Source organism: Equus caballus, chromosome 1, assembly GCF_041296265.1.
Source record: "Equus caballus isolate H_3958 breed thoroughbred chromosome 1, TB-T2T, whole genome shotgun sequence".
NCBI classification, from domain to species: domain Eukaryota; kingdom Metazoa; phylum Chordata; class Mammalia; order Perissodactyla; family Equidae; genus Equus; species Equus caballus.
The window spans coordinates 170,715,250-170,730,646 of record NC_091684.1 but is presented as its reverse complement, the minus strand read 5'-3'; the positions used below and the strand labels follow the sequence as shown (position 1 = coordinate 170,730,646).

The following is a 15,397-nucleotide window of genomic DNA, read 5'->3' as shown; positions in this document are numbered from 1 at the left end:
GATCTGCAAGGTTTGTGGAAGCCCTGGAGCCGGGACAAGGGGTCCGAGCCGGACCCGGGTCTGCGCTGCCCCTTTCCCTTGGTCCCTGGTCCTCTGCAGGAAGCCCACAGAACCTCGAGCTGCTCCGCGGAGCCACCGCCTCTGCCAAGGGAATGGCGGTGGGCCGCTGGGCAGAGGAGGGGAGGCGAGCCGCGGGACTGGCGGCGCTGGCTGGGGACGGGTGGGCGTGCTCTCCGGGCCTGGCCCGAGAGCCTTCCCGCATCCCTGGGATGGCAAAAGCCAGGCGGTGGTGGGCAGCTGGGCCGGGTGGCGGGGGCTGGGGGGACGAGTCAAAAGCTGGGCGCGGACCCCGGGGCGGTGGGGACGACGGGGAGTCGGTGGGGCGCGGGGCGCGGCCTGCGGGGGCGCGGCGCGGCGCTTAGAGACCGGGCTCCTTGAGGGGCCTCCGGGGCACCTGGCGCCTGCGCTTGACAGCCGCACGCCCAGACCGTGCCCTTTCGGGCGGCTTCTCCTCCTTCCCTTTCCTCAGCAAGCCCTCCTCCAGCGGACACGCGCATCCGTTCCGCCAACGCCCCTCTGCCCTCACTCTGTAGCCGGCTCTCTGGCCCCTCGTGGCTGCGCCTGTCCTCCCCGCCTGGAGACAGGGCTGCGGGGAGGGGCGATAGGGCAACAGGTGAGAGCCCCGGGTTGGGGCGCGGGCAAGGGCGCGGAGGCGGGCGCGGGCGGGGCGCGCCCAGGCCTCTCGCAAGTCGCCGGCCAGGGAAGCCCGGCCGCTACCAAGCCCAGGCTTGCGCGCGGCTCTCTTGCCACCAAAGGGGCTTCGACCACCCCGCGTGTGTTGGCCCCCGGGGCGGCCCAGTGTCCTGGGCCCCGTCATTTCCAGGAAAAGCAGTGCCCCACCTTTGGAGGCGTGCACCCTTCGATAGCTCAGCTGGTAGAGCGGAGGACTGTAGCCTGGACTCGTGTGGACATCCTTAGGTCGCTGGTTCGATTCCGGCTCGAAGGAGGTGCCTGACAGCTTTTGCCCCATCCTGCATCAGGAGGGGCGCTAGCGCCCGGCGCCCAGCCCCACCGCTGCTGCCCCTGCCCTTGGGTCCCCCTGCAGCATCGCAATCGCAGCCGCCTCCCTCTCCCAGGCCAAAGCCAGGAAAGCCTCTCCCTTCCACCGACACAGGGACTGGACGGGACGGGACGGGACGGGACGGGCCGGGCCGGCCTGCTGCTGCTGTCACTAGGGAGCACACGCCCGCTTGCTGCCCGCACTCCACGCACACACGCACACACACGCACGCACGCACACCCGTGCCCTGTAGCGCATAATCGGTCCCCCTGGCTCCTGCCATATGGGGTGGCCTCCACCACACTCCGCGCCCTTTCTCCTTTTCTTCACCCAGCCCTCCGGCTCCCACTCCCGCTTCCCAGCGCCGCCTCTGCCACCACCCCACCGCTTTGCTCCGTATACCTGCACAGCAAGCTCCCTGCCACACAGGTGGGCCCTGGAGAGCCGTCCACGGCAAGCTCCGGAGGCTGACCAGCATGCACGCTGTCACGCCGTCGCGCTGGGCACCCACGGCCCTGGGGCGTCCTTCTTGAACACTCGGCCTCTCCATCTCTGTCTCCTGCTCTGCCTCCTCCTGGGATGCTGCTCTCACCGTCCCTCTTCTGTCGAGCCCACCCGCAGTCTCTCTAGCTCTCTTGCTCTCTCCATCCTTCTTGCTATGCCCACACCCCCCTGCCCTCCTCTCTGTCTCTCTCTGTCTCTCTGTGTCTCTGGCACTCTTTCTCTGTCTCTCTCTTGATGCGCCCATCAACACGTGCACCTACGGAGACAGAAAACCCTCTCTCCTGCCCCGCTTTACCTAGTCGCGGGACAGAAGCGCCACCCTGAGACACTTCCAGCCATTGCCAACTGCGCAGCTGCCCCGGGGGAGGCTGACTTGGGCAGGAGCGGCAGGCGGCAGGGCCCTTGGTGGGCCTTGAGAGCCGGCTTGGGAACCTCGGCCGGCCGGGTCAGCTTTCCTGTGCATCTGAGGACGGGGCTGCGGCCCCCCGGGCAGCCTCCACTTTCACTCGCCTTCACACCCTTTCCTGTCGCCACGGGAGGGGTTGAGTTCCTTCGGAAAGAGCGGTGACTGATCCCGCTCTGCTGCGTGGTGTCACACCACCTGCCTCGATGCCCCTGCTCCTCCTGACCTGGACAGACAGCCGTGGAAGTCGAGGGAGAGACCGAGAGAGAGAGAGAGCGAGAGGGAGAGGTGGAGGGAGACAGCCAGACAGACCCAGAGACAGAAGGCAACTCTCTGCTCTCTGCCTTGTGGATGGAGCTGGGTTCCAGGGCTGTGGCTGGGCGTGGCGGGCAGTCTGGGCACACGGAAGGCGGCCAGGGAGTGGTCCTTGGTCTCTGCCCTCCTGCGGCAAGGAGACTCCGGAGACCCCACGGACGGCTGGAGCTCCTCAGCGAGAGGACCGCCAGCTGAAGCGAGAGGAAGGCCCTGGGGCCAACCGAGCAGCCTCTCTGGCGCGAGCCCTGAGCCCACAGGTGGCTTTGGGCAACCGGAGCCCGGGCTTCCCCGTCCTCTTCCTCTCCTGCCGTGCCGCCCCCAGTCTCCCCCCGGGGGCCGGAGAGGGGGCCGGAGGGGGGGGGGTCTGAGCCTTCCCTTCTCTCCCACCACCGCCAACTGAGCCGGGCTGAGCCCCGGGCCGTGGAGTCTCCACAGGTGCGGGCCCAGGGTGCCGTGCCCTTGTAGCCTCCCAGGTGGCCCTCGGGAGCAAGGGTTGGCTCTGCAGCCACAGAGGGTCGCCAGCCTTGAAAGGCCCCATGGGAGGAGACCAGCGGCCAGGGAGCCAGGGCAGAACCTTGGGCCTTCCTCGGATACGCCCCCTGACGGGACGCGGAAGGTGCCGGAGCCTTGGGCCAGCTGCTTGGGTGCTTTGGGGGAAGGGCGGCGGGGAGGTGGGGGGCGAGGGCCGGCAGCTGTGGGTGAGGGTGAGACTCCGCCCCTGCCCCCGCCCCCGGGGCACATTCGACTCTTCCTGCCTCGGGCCTCCCCGAGGGCAGCAGGGCCCTCATCTTGGCGGGTGCAGACACGCGTGTCTCCAGGGCGGGAGGTGGGTGGCGACACGCTCATTCCATGGCATGTCACTTGGACGTGGCTTGCCATGCCTCTCTGGGACCGTGGAAGGCTGAGGGAGCGGTCTCGGGGTGGCGGGCAAATCCCAGGGGGGATCTGCAAGGTTTGTGGAAGCCCTGGAGCCGGGACAAGGGGTCCGAGCCGGACCCGGGTCTGCGCTGCCCCTTTCCCTTGGTCCCTGGTCCTCTGCAGGAAGCCCACAGAACCTCGAGCTGCTCCGCGGAGCCACCGCCTCTGCCAAGGGAATGGCGGTGGGCCGCTGGGCAGAGGAGGGGAGGCGAGCCGCGGGACTGGCGGCGCTGGCTGGGGACGGGTGGGCGTGCTCTCCGGGCCTGGCCCGAGAGCCTTCCCGCATCCCTGGGATGGCAAAAGCCAGGCGGTGGTGGGCAGCTGGGCCGGGTGGCGGGGGCTGGGGGGACGAGTCAAAAGCTGGGCGCGGACCCCGGGGCGGTGGGGACGACGGGGAGTCGGTGGGGCGCGGGGCGCGGCCTGCGGGGGCGCGGCGCGGCGCTTAGAGACCGGGCTCCTTGAGGGGCCTCCGGGGCACCTGGCGCCTGCGCTTGACAGCCGCACGCCCAGACCGTGCCCTTTCGGGCGGCTTCTCCTCCTTCCCTTTCCTCAGCAAGCCCTCCTCCAGCGGACGCGCGCATCCGTTCCGCCAACGCCCCTCTGCCCTCACTCTGTAGCCGGCTCTCTGGCCCCTCGTGGCTGCGCCTGTCCTCCCCGCCTGGAGACAGGGCTGCGGGGAGGGGCGATAGGGCAACAGGTGAGAGCCCCGGGTTGGGGCGCGGGCAAGGGCGCGGAGGCGGGCGCGGGCGGGGCGCCCCCAGGCCTCTCGCAAGTCGCCGGCCAGGGAAGCCCGGCCGCTACCAAGCCCAGGCTTGCGCGCGGCTCTCTTGCCACCAAAGGGGCTTCGACCACCCCGCGTGTGTTGGCCCCCGGGGCGGCCCAGTGTCCTGGGCCCCGTCATTTCCAGGAAAAGCAGTGCCCCACCTTTGGAGGCGTGCACCCTTCGATAGCTCAGCTGGTAGAGCGGAGGACTGTAGCCTGGACTCGTGTGGACATCCTTAGGTCGCTGGTTCGATTCCGGCTCGAAGGAGGTGCCTGACAGCTTTTGCCCCATCCTGCATCAGGAGGGGCGCTAGCGCCCGGCGCCCAGCCCCACCGCTGCTGCCCCTGCCCTTGGGTCCCCCTGCAGCATCGCAATCGCAGCCGCCTCCCTCTCCCAGGCCAAAGCCAGGAAAGCCTCTCCCTTCCACCGACACAGGGACTGGACGGGACGGGACGGGACGGGACGGGACGGGCCGGGCCGGCCTGCTGCTGCTGTCACTAGGGAGCACACGCCCGCTTGCTGCCCGCACTCCACGCACACACGCACACACACGCACGCACGCACACCCGTGCCCTGTAGCGCATAATCGGTCCCCCTGGCTCCTGCCATATGGGGTGGCCTCCACCACACTCCGCGCCCTTTCTCCTTTTCTTCACCCAGCCCTCCGGCTCCCACTCCCGCTTCCCAGCGCCGCCTCTGCCACCACCCCACCGCTTTGCTCCGTATACCTGCACAGCAAGCTCCCTGCCACACAGGTGGGCCCTGGAGAGCCGTCCACGGCAAGCTCCGGAGGCTGACCAGCATGCACGCTGTCACGCCGTCGCGCTGGGCACCCACGGCCCTGGGGCGTCCTTCTTGAACACTCGGCCTCTCCATCTCTGTCTCCTGCTCCGCCTCCTCCTGGGATGCTGCTCTCACCGTCCCTCTTCTGTCGAGCCCACCCGCAGTCTCTCTAGCTCTCTTGCTCTCTCCATCCTTCTTGCTATGCCCACACCCCCCTGCCCTCCTCTCTGTCTCTCTCTGTCTCTCTGTGTCTCTGGCACTCTTTCTCTGTCTCTCTCTTGATGCGCCCATCAACACGTGCACCTACGGAGACAGAAAACCCTCTCTCCTGCCCCGCTTTACCTAGTCGCGGGACAGAAGCGCCACCCTGAGACACTTCCAGCCATTGCCAACTGCGCAGCTGCCCCGGGGGAGGCTGACTTGGGCAGGAGCGGCAGGCGGCAGGGCCCTTGGTGGGCCTTGAGAGCCGGCTTGGGAACCTCGGCCGGCCGGGTCAGCTTTCCTGTGCATCTGAGGACGGGGCTGCGGCCCCCCGGGCAGCCTCCACTTTCACTCGCCTTCACACCCTTTCCTGTCGCCACGGGAGGGGTTGAGTTCCTTCGGAAAGAGCGGTGACTGATCCCGCTCTGCTGCGTGGTGTCACACCACCTGCCTCGATGCCCCTGCTCCTCCTGACCTGGACAGACAGCCGTGGAAGTCGAGGGAGAGACCGAGAGAGAGAGAGAGCGAGAGGGAGAGGTGGAGGGAGACAGCCAGACAGACCCAGAGACAGAAGGCAACTCTCTGCTCTCTGCCTTGTGGATGGAGCTGGGTTCCAGGGCTGTGGCTGGGCGTGGCGGGCAGTCTGGGCACACGGAAGGCGGCCAGGGAGTGGTCCTTGGTCTCTGCCCTCCTGCGGCAAGGAGACTCCGGAGACCCCACGGACGGCTGGAGCTCCTCAGCGAGAGGACCGCCAGCTGAAGCGAGAGGAAGGCCCTGGGGCCAACCGAGCAGCCTCTCTCGCGCGAGCCCTGAGCCCACAGGTGGCTTTGGGCAACCGGAGCCCGGGCTTCCCCGTCCTCTTCCTCTCCTGGCATGCCGCCCCCAGTCTCCCCCCGGGGGCCGGAGAGGGGGCCGGAGGGGGGGGGGTCTGAGCCTTCCCTTCTCTCCCACCACCGCCAACTGAGCCGGGCTGAGCCCCGGGCCGTGGAGTCTCCACAGGTGCGGGCCCAGGGTGCCGTGCCCTTGTAGCCTCCCAGGTGGCCCTCGGGAGCAAGGGTTGGCTCTGCAGCCACAGAGGGTCGCCAGCCTTGAAAGGCCCCATGGGAGGAGACCAGCGGCCAGGGAGCCAGGGCAGAACCTTGGGCCTTCCTCGGATACGCCCCCTGACGGGACGCGGAAGGTGCCGGAGCCTTGGGCCAGCTGCTTGGGTGCTTTGGGGGAAGGGCGGCGGGGAGGTGGGGGGCGAGGGCCGGCAGCTGTGGGTGAGGGTGAGACTCCGCCCCTGCCCCCGCCCCCGGGGCACATTCGACTCTTCCTGCCTCGGGCCTCCCCGAGGGCAGCAGGGCCCTCATCTTGGCGGGTGCAGACACGCGTGTCTCCAGGGCGGGAGGTGGGTGGCGACACGCTCATTCCATGGCATGTCACTTGGACGTGGCTTGCCATGCCTCTCTGGGACCGTGGAAGGCTGAGGGAGCGGTCTCGGGGTGGCGGGCAAATCCCAGGGGGGATCTGCAAGGTTTGTGGAAGCCCTGGAGCCGGGACAAGGGGTCCGAGCCGGACCCGGGTCTGCGCTGCCCCTTTCCCTTGGTCCCTGGTCCTCTGCAGGAAGCCCACAGAACCTCGAGCTGCTCCGCGGAGCCACCGCCTCTGCCAAGGGAATGGCGGTGGGCCGCTGGGCAGAGGAGGGGAGGCGAGCCGCGGGACTGGCGGCGCTGGCTGGGGACGGGTGGGCGTGCTCTCCGGGCCTGGCCCGAGAGCCTTCCCGCATCCCTGGGATGGCAAAAGCCAGGCGGTGGTGGGCAGCTGGGCCGGGTGGCGGGGGCTGGGGGGACGAGTCAAAAGCTGGGCGCGGACCCCGGGGCGGTGGGGACGACGGGGAGTCGGTGGGGCGCGGGGCGCGGCCTGCGGGGGCGCGGCGCGGCGCTTAGAGACCGGGCTCCTTGAGGGGCCTCCGGGGCACCTGGCGCCTGCGCTTGACAGCCGCACGCCCAGACCGTGCCCTTTCGGGCGGCTTCTCCTCCTTCCCTTTCCTCAGCAAGCCCTCCTCCAGCGGACGCGCGCATCCGTTCCGCCAACGCCCCTCTGCCCTCACTCTGTAGCCGGCTCTCTGGCCCCTCGTGGCTGCGCCTGTCCTCCCCGCCTGGAGACAGGGCTGCGGGGAGGGGCGATAGGGCAACAGGTGAGAGCCCCGGGTTGGGGCGCGGGCAAGGGCGCGGAGGCGGGCGCGGGCGGGGCGCCCCCAGGCCTCTCGCAAGTCGCCGGCCAGGGAAGCCCGGCCGCTACCAAGCCCAGGCTTGCGCGCGGCTCTCTTGCCACCAAAGGGGCTTCGACCACCCCGCGTGTGTTGGTCCCCGGGGCGGCCCAGTGTCCTGGGCCCCGTCATTTCCAGGAAAAGCAGTGCCCCACCTTTGGAGGCGTGCACCCTTCGATAGCTCAGCTGGTAGAGCGGAGGACTGTAGCCTGGACTCGTGTGGACATCCTTAGGTCGCTGGTTCGATTCCGGCTCGAAGGAGGTGCCTGACAGCTTTTGCCCCATCCTGCATCAGGAGGGGCGCTAGCGCCCGGCGCCCAGCCCCACCGCTGCTGCCCCTGCCCTTGGGTCCCCCTGCAGCATCGCAATCGCAGCCGCCTCCCTCTCCCAGGCCAAAGCCAGGAAAGCCTCTCCCTTCCACCGACACAGGGACTGGACGGGACGGGACGGGACGGGACGGGACGGGCCGGGCCGGCCTGCTGCTGCTGTCACTAGGGAGCACACGCCCGCTTGCTGCCCGCACTCCACGCACACACGCACACACACGCACGCACGCACACCCGTGCCCTGTAGCGCATAATCGGTCCCCCTGGCTCCTGCCATATGGGGTGGCCTCCACCACACTCCGCGCCCTTTCTCCTTTTCTTCACCCAGCCCTCCGGCTCCCACTCCCGCTTCCCAGCGCCGCCTCTGCCACCACCCCACCGCTTTGCTCCGTATACCTGCACAGCAAGCTCCCTGCCACACAGGTGGGCCCTGGAGAGCCGTCCACGGCAAGCTCCGGAGGCTGACCAGCATGCACGCTGTCACGCCGTCGCGCTGGGCACCCACGGCCCTGGGGCGTCCTTCTTGAACACTCGGCCTCTCCATCTCTGTCTCCTGCTCCGCCTCCTCCTGGGATGCTGCTCTCACCGTCCCTCTTCTGTCGAGCCCACCCGCAGTCTCTCTAGCTCTCTTGCTCTCTCCATCCTTCTTGCTATGCCCACACCCCCCTGCCCTCCTCTCTGTCTCTCTCTGTCTCTCTGTGTCTCTGGCACTCTTTCTCTGTCTCTCTCTTGATGCGCCCATCAACACGTGCACCTACGGAGACAGAAAACCCTCTCTCCTGCCCCGCTTTACCTAGTCGCGGGACAGAAGCGCCACCCTGAGACACTTCCAGCCATTGCCAACTGCGCAGCTGCCCCGGGGGAGGCTGACTTGGGCAGGAGCGGCAGGCGGCAGGGCCCTTGGTGGGCCTTGAGAGCCGGCTTGGGAACCTCGGCCGGCCGGGTCAGCTTTCCTGTGCATCTGAGGACGGGGCTGCGGCCCCCCGGGCAGCCTCCACTTTCACTCGCCTTCACACCCTTTCCTGTCGCCACGGGAGGGGTTGAGTTCCTTCGGAAAGAGCGGTGACTGATCCCGCTCTGCTGCGTGGTGTCACACCACCTGCCTCGATGCCCCTGCTCCTCCTGACCTGGACAGACAGCCGTGGAAGTCGAGGGAGAGACCGAGAGAGAGAGAGAGCGAGAGGGAGAGGTGGAGGGAGACAGCCAGACAGACCCAGAGACAGAAGGCAACTCTCTGCTCTCTGCCTTGTGGATGGAGCTGGGTTCCAGGGCTGTGGCTGGGCGTGGCGGGCAGTCTGGGCACACGGAAGGCGGCCAGGGAGTGGTCCTTGGTCTCTGCCCTCCTGCGGCAAGGAGACTCCGGAGACCCCACGGACGGCTGGAGCTCCTCAGCGAGAGGACCGCCAGCTGAAGCGAGAGGAAGGCCCTGGGGCCACCGAGCAGCCTCTCTCGCGCGAGCCCTGAGCCCACAGGTGGCTTTGGGCAACCGGAGCCCGGGCTTCCCCGTCCTCTTCCTCTCCTGCCGTGCCGCCCCCAGTCTCCCCCCGGGTGCCCGAGAGGGGGCCGGAGGGGGGGGGGTCTGAGCCTTCCCTTCTCTCCCACCACCGCCAACTGAGCCGGGCTGAGCCCCGGGCCGTGGAGTCTCCACAGGTGCGGGCCCAGGATGCCGTGCCCTTGTAGCCTCCCAGGTGGCCCTCGGGAGCAAGGGTTGGCTCTGCAGCCACAGAGGGTCGCCAGCCTTGAAAGGCCCCATGGGAGGAGACCAGTGGCCAGGGAGCCAGGGCAGAACCTTGGGCCTTCCTCGGATACGCCCCCTGACGGGACGCGGAAGGTGCCGGAGCCTTGGGCCAGCTGCTTGGGTGCTTTGGGGGAAGGGCGGCGGGGAGGTGGGGGGCGAGGGCCGGCAGCTGTGGGTGAGGGTGAGACTCCGCCCCTGCCCCCGCCCCCGGGGCACATTCGACTCTTCCTGCCTCGGGCCTCCCCGAGGGCAGCAGGGCCCTCATCTTGGCGGGTGCAGACACGCGTGTCTCCAGGGCGGGAGGTGGGTGGCGACACGCTCATTCCATGGCATGTCACTTGGACGTGGCTTGCCATGCCTCTCTGGGACCGTGGAAGGCTGAGGGAGCGGTCTCGGGGTGGCGGGCAAATCCCAGGGGGGATCTGCAAGGTTTGTGGAAGCCCTGGAGCCGGGACAAGGGGTCCGAGCCGGACCCGGGTCTGCGCTGCCCCTTTCCCTTGGTCCCTGGTCCTCTGCAGGAAGCCCACAGAACCTCGAGCTGCTCCGCGGAGCCACCGCCTCTGCCAAGGGAATGGCGGTGGGCCGCTGGGCAGAGGAGGGGAGGCGAGCCGCGGGACTGGCGGCGCTGGCTGGGGACGGGTGGGCGTGCTCTCCGGGCCTGGCCCGAGAGCCTTCCCGCATCCCTGGGATGGCAAAAGCCAGGCGGTGGTGGGCAGCTGGGCCGGGTGGCGGGGGCTGGGGGGACGAGTCAAAAGCTGGGCGCGGACCCCGGGGCGGTGGGGACGACGGGGAGTCGGTGGGGCGCGGGGCGCGGCCTGCGGGGGCGCGGCGCGGCGCTTAGAGACCGGGCTCCTTGAGGGGCCTCCGGGGCACCTGGCGCCTGCGCTTGACAGCCGCACGCCCAGACCGTGCCCTTTCGGGCGGCTTCTCCTCCTTCCCTTTCCTCAGCAAGCCCTCCTCCAGCGGACGCGCGCATCCGTTCCGCCAACGCCCCTCTGCCCTCACTCTGTAGCCGGCTCTCTGGCCCCTCGTGGCTGCGCCTGTCCTCCCCGCCTGGAGACAGGGCTGCGGGGAGGGGCGATAGGGCAACAGGTGAGAGCCCCGGGTTGGGGCGCGGGCAAGGGCGCGGAGGCGGGCGCGGGCGGGGCGCCCCCAGGCCTCTCGCAAGTCGCCGGCCAGGGAAGCCCGGCCGCTACCAAGCCCAGGCTTGCGCGCGGCTCTCTTGCCACCAAAGGGGCTTCGACCACCCCGCGTGTGTTGGTCCCCGGGGCGGCCCAGTGTCCTGGGCCCCGTCATTTCCAGGAAAAGCAGTGCCCCACCTTTGGAGGCGTGCACCCTTCGATAGCTCAGCTGGTAGAGCGGAGGACTGTAGCCTGGACTCGTGTGGACATCCTTAGGTCGCTGGTTCGATTCCGGCTCGAAGCAGGTGCCTGACAACCTTTTGCCCCATCCTGCATCAGGAGGAGCGCCAGCTTTGGGATACTGCCGCCATCACTGCACTCACATACACACGCACACAATGTACCCTTTATCTCATAATCGGTCCTCCTTTTCCTGTGATATTAGGCCACCCCTACCAAATGCCACATCCTTTCCCGTTTTCTTCACTCTGCCGTCCTGGTCTTTCTTTGGCTTCCCGGATCTGGCTCCGCCTCCACACTATCGCTTTGCTCATCCACATGGACAACTATCTCTGCCACACAGGTCGGCCCTTGGGAGGTGTCCAGGGGATGTCCTTTGTGTTCAGCCAGATAAAGACCATCACATGCCCATGAATAATCCTACCATTCTTCCGATTTCTTCCTCGTCCTTCTCTGCTTGTATGCATCCTTCTCTCTGCTTGTTTTTCTTTTTTGTCTGCATGTATTTTCACTGTTGTAATTCTCATGCTGTAAATAATTTAAAGTAAGTCAACCAAAATCGTCTATTTTGTCTTCTTTGCATATTATTTCCTGAGAACTCAGTTTTGGACACTCCAAACATTCACAAAATCTGTACTCCATTCTATTTGAATTTTTTATATGTAAATACAGCCGGTTATCAATTTAGTTTCAGAGGGACAATTGTTTCTCTCAGTGGCCTATTTTGGTGGCCTGTTAGTATTGTATCTTCATGTTTCTCCTCGTAGCTTGAGGTTTTGTTTATTTTTTACTTTTTTTCACTGTCTCTGGAGTTCTTTTGGTTCTTATTGTAAAAGCTTGGTTTCTCCCACCTTGTTCTCAGCACAGACAGCTGAGCTAATTGTGAGTTTTACAGGTCTGCTCCTACAAAGAGACCGCAGTCTTGAACGTCAGCATATGCGGAAATTATCACCGTGGGATGGATCCTGGAATCCTATGCCTGTCCTGGACATCCTAGAATTATACCCTTTCATGCACTGGGCTAATGCTTCTGCCTTTACGCTTAGATTTTTTTCCCTATCTACTAAGAAATATGCCCTTATCATTATTACCAGAGGGGTTATTCATCAATAATGGGCCTACTATGTCCTGCACCCTTTTCTTATCCCATGAACCCAGGTCATGTGGACTCAAAAAAGCTGCCGCTCCTTAAGGTTGGCATTCAGGCATGTTCTGTTCACAAACCACCTAATAAGCACCTAATCTGCCTCAGGTATTGTGCGTCTTCCACATATATAGAGATTAAAATGTAGGTCTTGCCCTTAAATATTTCAGTGTCTGTAGGAGACAGAGATGGGAAGCACATGGTTACAATACAATGTGCTGAAAACTACAGTGGAAGTAAATAGATCATTCCACACAAATCTAAAACTAAAATCAATCTTTGGAAGTTCTTATTCAGGCTGGGCGGCTGGCAGAGTAGAAAATGCAGGAGGTCTCCTGGTAGAGCCAATGCGCTGGTGTCAGCTGAGTTTTAGATCAGGAGCAGTACATCTGTGCTCAGGGAATGGAGTGGACACAGAACAGTTTTAAGAGATAAACAGAAAACTGAAGAGTGCTGATTTAGTGTGTAACTATGTATGGTACCACTAGAGCATACATACAAGTCCAGGACTAGCAGGAAAGGAAGATAAAAATAATTGTGCGTGGAATTTTATCCAATCTCATCGTACCCTTGAAATTCCAATTGCTGCTCACCCCAGAAGCAAGGGGAAGATTTCTCAACATCCCTTATGAGTCTCCATAGAGAAGACACCATGGCTTCATCACTTGATATGTACATTATTCTACCAGTGTGACCAGCAGAATAATGGTTGATAATGTTCGTGTACTTCCATATTCACCTCCTCTCCATTCATTTCCACTCCCACTGTCATTTTCTCTGCACATACTTTTTGCAGCTGCCTGACTTGGATCAGCTGACAGATGAAGACAGAAACATTGCTGATGCCAAGAGAGAAAAATCTTATGTTGGATGAAGGGTTTGCCTACTTTTCATATTTAGCAGGAATGGAGAATTGGACAATTTCCATTCAAGAGCTTTTGAAATTGTCTTCTCTCAAACGTCATCATCTCATCTCTTCATCACCTGGGTAGCCTTTCTCAGCAAGGACTGCCTCTAGCTGGGTTCCTGATGCCTGGATCAATATAATCCTCTATGGAGGCCATCCCCTGTGGTAATAAATGGTTATAAATACATATTAAATGAAAATTTTTACTTTCAATAGTGGGATTGATTAGAAACAAAGCTTTTGTCACTCTCCTCCATCTCTGCACTCATGCTAATACCAGCAATCAAGAAGGAGGTGGTCCAAGACTGGTAAAATGACTGTTTGCATGTAAAATCCATAAGCAAGAAACATAAGACCTGGCCTCAAGTGAAACATTTTTTTTCAATCAGTAGTGGATAAAGGGAGTGTGGATAAGTTTCATAGTCTTTTCAGGATGGAGGATAAGAGATGTAATCCTTTCAGGTCCAACTTTTGCCTGCCTGTCCCATATTGTACACAGACTGAAATACCTTGGGGAATTTTAAGGCAAAGTCTCCTTATCTAAATATCAGAGCTTGCTCAAGTCAAAATCATTGAACACTTTGAAGATAAATAACACTCTCTAGAAGAGGGGTGGGTGGGGTCCTAGAGGCTAGTAGCCACAAGAAATAACCTGGTGACTCAGTTTCCTCAGGATCAGAAGGCACCCCTTGTTTTACAAGGCAGAAGAGCAGCGTCTGAGAAGCCGTGCCTGGGATAAAAGCCTATAAACAAGCAGTTTCTTCCTTGGCATGGTTCCTTGTTTTCCCCTGTGCTTTTCCCATTCTTGCAGCCTCATTGTCTCTCACTGTATGTCACATAATAGGGCAGGAGTCAGAGTTACAAAAAGGGCAGGTGAGTTCCTACCTCTGCGTCTTGTAGCATGACCCACCCTTGATGGGAGGTCAGCACTGTCCCAGAAGATGGGAAGCCCTACACTTTTTACAGGTGGCCTTTTTCTTCCTCTCACCTTTACATTTTACTGAAAATACTGGAGGCTCTTTGAAAGAACTACCTTTGAAGTAACCAGCATTATCAGTTCCATTTCCCCCACTCCCATCTCCACCCAAACTCTCTGACTCAGTCAAAATGTGCCATGTTTCCTGGGTTTACAAACACCAGGTGATAACAAGGTGCTTACTCTGCTTGGATTACTCTGCCTCCTCCTTTATCAAATTCCTTCTCATTCTCTCTTACTCATTTCAGGATCCTCTTTTACCAGAATCTTTTCCCAGCTCCCCAAGTCTCACTTTGGTTGTCCTCCTCTTTGTCTCTTTGATTACTTTCACCTTTCCACCTATTACACTACACTGCTGTTACACTTCAACATCCTGTCTACGAGTGAGCTCCTTGAAGTCTGGAGCAATGCTGTGTTCATATTGGTATCATCATCCCCTTGCACTGTGCCTTGCACAGAAGGGACACCAAGTACATGTTAAATTATTTATGAACCTGAGGCATTTCAACATCAGTTCAAGAAAGATGAAGGCTCTGAATGCATCATTACATCCTGGAGTAAGGACTAGAGACCTGCTTTACTGGAGAACAAAAAGGCCCACAATATCTTCTAAGATAATCTAAGATAAGATTCTAAGATAACAACCAGAGGTGACATATTCCAAGAGCTCAGAGTTTTCTGTGATGAAAAGCAAATGAGGAAGTTTCTTGGAATTATATAGTAAGATAATCAACTTAACCCTACCACTGAGAAAATCTGAAAGTTGAAAAAATATATGAAATCATTTGCTTGATGACATTTGAGGGGTAAAGGTGAGAAAAGTTACTCAGCCAAAATATAGAAGTAAAAAGCCAGAATGGTAATAACTAGAACATTCCCAGATATATGGAAATAACTCATTTTGTGAAGCAACTATGAATTTTATATCAGAAGCAGACAAGGACATTAAGAGAAAGAATTATTTTGGCCAATCTCATTCATGAACATGGATACAAAAGTTCTAAACAAAAAATTAGCAAACCAAATAAGGCCATATATAAAAATTATAACATATCTGACAAAACTGTAGCTATTGAATAAAGGCAGGATTGACTTCACATTAGAAAAATCAATGTAATTCAACAAACAGACCAAAGGAGAAAAGTAATGACTATTTTAATAGATGTGGGAAATTCATTTAATAAAATTAAATATCTTTCATGATAAAAATTACTGGAAAACCAGGAACAGAAGGTAATATTCTTAGTTTGATGAAGTGTATCTACAAAAAAATGCCTCATTGTTTGTTATATCAGACAACATATTTAACGGTGAAATCATGTTAGATTTCTATTTGAGACTGAAACAAAATTAGGATGGCTGCTATCTCCTATTCAACATACTGAAGGTTTTCACTAGAAGAAACAAAAACGAAGAATTGATTGTGTAAAAAGAAAATTTAAAGACATACACAAAGGAAGGATGCTATTGACACTATTTGTAGGATTTAGTATCCAACGACTGATAATAAATGAACTTCTAGGTGTTTGTCCTTCTCGGCAGGTGGGATGGCTTTTGATAATAATGGTGGTGGTCTCAAGCACCTTTTACTTCTCCTTTTCTCCATGGTGAGGCTGTGAGGGCTCACCAATGCCATGGCCCCCCATGACTCTCTTGCAGTTAGGCTGATCAGGTGATCAGTCTTGGCCAGAGGTGTGTGAGCACAAGTGGTATAAGTGTCCACGTGTGCCTGTCCCAGCTCTCCTCC

General features: G+C 60.5%; 3 non-coding genes across 3 annotated transcripts; all 3 read left to right on the top strand.

Annotated features, from left to right (window-relative positions):
• Positions 1-916: 916 nt before the first annotated feature.
• Positions 917-1,006, top strand: TRNAY-GUA (transfer RNA tyrosine (anticodon GUA)). The gene is given in 2 exon segments: positions 917-953; positions 971-1,006. It is a non-coding gene; the product is annotated as a tRNA-Tyr (tRNA).
• Positions 1,007-4,140: 3,134 nt separating this feature from the next.
• On the top strand, positions 4,141-4,230 carry TRNAY-GUA (transfer RNA tyrosine (anticodon GUA)). The gene is given in 2 exon segments: positions 4,141-4,177; positions 4,195-4,230. It is a non-coding gene; the product is annotated as a tRNA-Tyr (tRNA).
• Positions 4,231-7,369: 3,139 nt separating this feature from the next.
• TRNAY-GUA (transfer RNA tyrosine (anticodon GUA)) lies at positions 7,370-7,459 on the top strand. Its single transcript is given in 2 exon segments — positions 7,370-7,406; positions 7,424-7,459. It is a non-coding gene; the product is annotated as a tRNA-Tyr (tRNA).
• The last annotated feature ends 7,938 nt before the right edge of the window (positions 7,460-15,397 follow it).